General features: G+C 40.1%; 1 protein-coding gene across 1 annotated transcript in view; it reads right to left on the bottom strand.

The window, feature by feature from the left end:
* Positions 1-4,361, bottom strand: part of LOC138043453 (E3 ubiquitin-protein ligase DZIP3-like) — a 27,527-nt gene extending 23,166 nt beyond the window's left edge. The window contains exons 1-3 of the mRNA XM_068889724.1: positions 4,226-4,361; positions 3,330-3,687; positions 3,137-3,236 (exon numbers count right to left, since the gene is read on the bottom strand). The gene's annotated coding sequence lies outside the window, so the exon portion shown is untranslated. The remainder of the gene's footprint in view (positions 1-3,136; positions 3,237-3,329; positions 3,688-4,225) is intronic.
* Between the last annotated feature and the right edge of the window lie 670 nt (positions 4,362-5,031).

The raw sequence follows: 5,031 nt of genomic DNA, 5'->3' as shown, positions 1-5,031 counted from the left end.
ATATTGATGCAAAAGTAAATAAATATTGATACACAGTTTTTAGAAAGAGCAGAAGGAAGTTTCCAGGACGGTCGCTCGAGAATAACATATTTACGACATGAAAACAACATTAATTTTGAACAGTGAATATAGAATATAAACAGCTACGATCAGCGACACAAATAAATCGCAAAATCGAAAGTGACATCGCCAGAATTCAGCGGGCACTGTGATTACTAGTAAGTTACCGCGGCATGTTTACTTGCCAAACAGTGAAGCATCTGTGTCAAATGATGGCAAGATATCGGGTTTTCGTAAGTTTCTTTTCCTGTCAAGTGTTATAAAGTTTGACTATAAATGAGAGAATTCAAAACAAAGATCACAATTGCCCACCATTGTTTCTGCAAAGTCAAAAATTTACTCTCCAAGACGAGGTTATTTATCACCAGGTAATTCCATCATTTTGGAAATAGCAGCTACTTTATTATTCACCGGCGTCACAATTTTTTGCTGATTTTGGGGCTCATTTTGTTGAAACTCACGCTTGCTTCCAACAGACCTGTTTATTTTCATGAAACTTTTCCTGCTTACAGAGTTATACTAAAAATATCCTCCCGTATCACGTTTCAACCTTAAGCTCGAAAATTCAATACACGACATAAAATTATGATTCACAAAGGCAGAAAATATCACAGAATCCTTTTCCAGCAAAATATTTTATTGAAACAAACAACATAAGATGCACTAAAACGCCATTCGCGTTGCAATGACTTCCCATTGCTGGTTAACGAGAATAACAAACTCGCAAGGCAGAATGTATATTTATATTTAATTAAGGTAGCACAACACAAAAATGCTAACCTCATTTTGACACGAAAATGCTTTACTATTGCCATAAAAACTATCCAGTTAAGCTCACATATTATAAAACATGATGAATTCATAAAGACCACCTTTTCCAGCGAACAATGTTTTGAAACAAACAACATATTTGCTCTTAGAGGCGAAAACCTCTTCCTATTTCATTGTGTGCCTGAAGACAAGAAACTCAATCGTGTCAAATTACTATGTACTTCAGGTTCAAACCCTTTCCTGAAGAACATTTTCCTTGAATAACAAGAAAATGCTTTACTATTGCCATAAAAACTATCCAGCACAATTATCATAAAACATGATGAATTCATAAAAGCCACCTTTTCCAGCGAACAATTTTTTGACACAAACAACATATTTGCTATTATTGCGTGCGTGAAGAGAAAAAACTCAATTGTGTCAAATATGCGCAATACTACAACAAACTAAAATTTCAGGATCAAACCGTTTCCATGAAGAACCTATTCCTTGAATAATGAAGCACAAAATACATGTAGACGACAAGCTTTCTTTCAAATAATTCTTGGCTGTCACATTTCCATTTTTTTTTTTTACCAGAAGACTGTGCAGAGTTGATCACAGATCCACTTAAGGTGTTCGATTCGTTCTCTGTCTTAGTCGAACCCATAAGTTACCAGAGAATTTTCCATTTGGTTTCAGTGTTCTACATAACAGCACACTTGGTAAATATTATTTTAGAAATGCAGCTCACTTTGATTTCTGCTGGAAGGGCGACCGATTGTTGTCGAAGTCCATCACTCGTCGCTTTTGAGATTCCAGGTGCTGGTTTTCACCGCCTGCCTAGCTTATCCAACTGGCTTTCCATTATTGAGCTCCATAAGGGTATATTTTAAGGATCCACTAAAACGCCATTCGCGTTACATGACTTTCGACGCCATTGCAGGCGAAGTCAATGATTCTACTGTGTCCACCAGAGAAATCTACGCAGTTCCACTACCCTCTCAATCCTAAGAAAATACGCGCAGAAGGCTCTATGCACACAGAGACCACTTACCAGGGGAGTGACAGGCAAGACTTTTACCAGCATGGAAGAAAAAAAAAATAACACTGAACAAATGCCACCCACTTCTAGACCGGGATTGCCATACATCAACCCAGTAATTACTGTTCCCTTGTGTTTAAAATGTCTTTAGGGCAGTAAAAACATGTTTTTCTTATCCTGAAACCTTGAAAAACAAGCTTAAAATTGCTCCGGAAAAAATCGAATAATTTACATTTTTTATCGCATAATTAGCCTTTCTAATCGCATAATCTGCTCTGCAAATTTCGCATAATTTGCATTTTTTCATCGCACCCTATCAGAAGGCCTGTCACTGGCTTCGATAACTTAAATATATAAAACTAAAAGTTGCTTTTAGACTGTCAAAATAAGCATGGGATGAATTGTAATGAACTTTTCAGAAACCTTCATGAGCTTTAAAGAAATAAACAAGGTGTAACCGAATATGTTTTCAAGAACTTTCGTGCAGGCATTTTTCCAAGAACTTGGGTGAGTTTTTATGAAAAAGTGACAACAGAGTAGCCGCGCAGACACGACTAGCGACTGTCCTAAGAACTTGAATGAATTATGAATAAATGACAACTTGAGTAGCCGCGTAGACGCATAGCAACCATATTGGCTACGGGTCTAATTGCTAAATATAAATTACAACGGAGTAGCTGCGTAGATGCGTAGCCACCTCTCACCTCTCAGGGAGTTTGGAAACAACACCTAAGGCCGCGCGCGATTGTGGGATACGGCGTTAAAATTTTTCTTCCAAGTCCACCAAATTACGTCACCAGATCACCTGGCAGAGAACTTGAGTGAATTCTGGGTAAATTACAACGGAGTATAGCTGCGTAGCCGCGAAGCCACCTTCCAGAAAACTTGAGTGAATTATGAATAAATTACGACGGAGTAGCTGTGTAGACGCGTAGCCACCTCTCAGAGAACTTGAGTGAATTATGCGTAAATTACAACGGAGTATAGCTGCGTAGACGGGAAGCCACCTTCCAGAGAACTTGAGTGAATTATGAATAAATGAGAACTCGAGTAGCCGCGTAGCCGCGTTGCAGGCTGCACCGTGTAGCTAGAGATGCGGGGTATTCTGCAATTGCTCCGAAGAATCTACTTTAAGGGCATGCCAAAATGACTGCTGTGGCTGTGGTGAAAAATGGCATATGTTGGGTAGCTTATTTAAAACCTGTGTTTCTACGCATTAAAACGAAGTACAAGTTCTGTATACTTCGCTTCACATTCCTAAATACAGAAGAAATTCCATACCTTCAACTCCACATTCAGTTCAGACAAAAGCTGGAGGAAACCAATGCTTTAATGAAAGGGATCAGCAAATGATAGAGTGGTGATCATGTGTGTGGTGTTCCTAAACGAAACAAGGAAATCCACATGAAATTGTTAGAGAAATCACTAATTTAACACACGGCCGTAGAGTTTGCGAAGGGTATTCAACACTTACGTATATACCTCGATCTGTTCTTGACAGGATGGAACGATGCTCTCCGATGTATCACAACAACAAGATCGTACAATACATAGTTTCTACAACCCTTTCTCAGAGATCGTTGCTATCACACCCTTGCCTCCTCAGTACAGCAGGCTTGGCGCTAGATGCGCTAGAAGAAAACCGTAACACCAAGTTGTAACGTTATTTTTTGGGACACGAAGCGAATGAAGAGACGAAGGCTTTTTCGAAAGTGGGTTGCAACCAGATTGGTTTTTTCCCCTTCCCATCTGTCCGTTCGCTCTCTTGTCCCAAGCGATTGAGAGCGACTGGGGACGAAGCAAGGTCACGCCCTTAGGATGTCTTCGTTCGACTGAATAAGAATGAGAATACATGGAATAGAAGTTAGAAATCCTTCGTTTTTACGGAGTTTTACATTAAAACTGTGAAGCACCTGCTAAAACACTATTTTATCCATGTCTTTATTATCCTTGTTGCTTCAAAACGCAAAACATAAAGTTATAAATCATCACTCCAAGTATTCTTATTCCGGAATAGGGTCAATTCAACGTACCCTTTATACCTCCAGTTTCCCTTTGATAAGAATTTAACTCAGCCATTTTAAATGCCCAACACACGAAGCTCATCCTCTTGCAGTTTTCTCAGGATCTAAACTACACTTCCAGAATCTGGAAGTCCGTTGTGATTGGTCTACGTAAATTCGGGCTCCTTTCAGCTGACGCTCTTTCCACGATACGATATCACGAAAATATGCAAATAAGTTACGTACGTTATTCTTTAACATTTATGTATGGCCATATATACCATCCACCCTAGGCGCACTGTCTACACTAGAAACAGCTATCTACACTGTCTACAATGGGAACAGTTATCTACACTGTCCACAGTACCTACAGGGAGGAACGCGTGACGAATCTCTAAGAGCGTCTGCGTGGGAGGCTATGCGTCATCCTGTCTCACGTGCTCTGCCTCTGGCGCCAAAGATGGCCGGGCGGCTCTGGGGAAGAGAATGGCCCAGGATTGTAATTGGAATGTTGTTTGATCTGCCCTAACAATTGTGTGTTTATGATTATCACTGTTTACGGTTGATCCAACGTAATGCATAGATAGTTACACGGCCTTTGCAGTTTTTAGTGTACAGTTTTTAAGCACATATATATACTTCCATTTCTGCCATTGCCTAGAAGCTCAAACTTGCTCACTGATAAGTGCTGCCACTACTTATTTGTAGTCGAAACTATCTTAATTTCAAATTTCTGCAAAATCTAATGTCGGGTTTGCGAGATATTTGGTAAAACAGCCAACAGCTGTTGGTCACACACTTTTGAGCTATTGCGCATGCGCAGAAGTTTGCTGGGTTCCTCAGTCCTCTTTTCTTTTGGTCAGCACCAAGAACACGGACTCTGGCCATTTACAATTTATGCACAGTCGTAGTGAAGGTCCATTTTTGTAACCTTTCACAACCACTGTTGTTTCAAATTTCTGAGCCTACGTAGACAAGCCGGAAGTCGGTGATGTGTTCCTGCCTTGGAAATGAGCAGATTCCGTGTTCTTGGTGCTGACCAAAAGAAAAGCGGGCTCTGAGGACGAGATGTGGGTACCTCTGAAAGATTCAACACGACGTTCGCGTAACGGATGCGACTTTACACCGCATTTCCAATCGTTTTTTTTCATGTACTCGCCATATTTGTTTTGT

Source organism: Montipora capricornis, chromosome 3 (genome assembly GCF_036669925.1).
Source record: "Montipora capricornis isolate CH-2021 chromosome 3, ASM3666992v2, whole genome shotgun sequence".
In the NCBI taxonomy this organism is placed as follows: domain Eukaryota; kingdom Metazoa; phylum Cnidaria; class Anthozoa; order Scleractinia; family Acroporidae; genus Montipora; species Montipora capricornis.
This window is presented reverse-complemented; position numbering and strand designations above follow the sequence as displayed.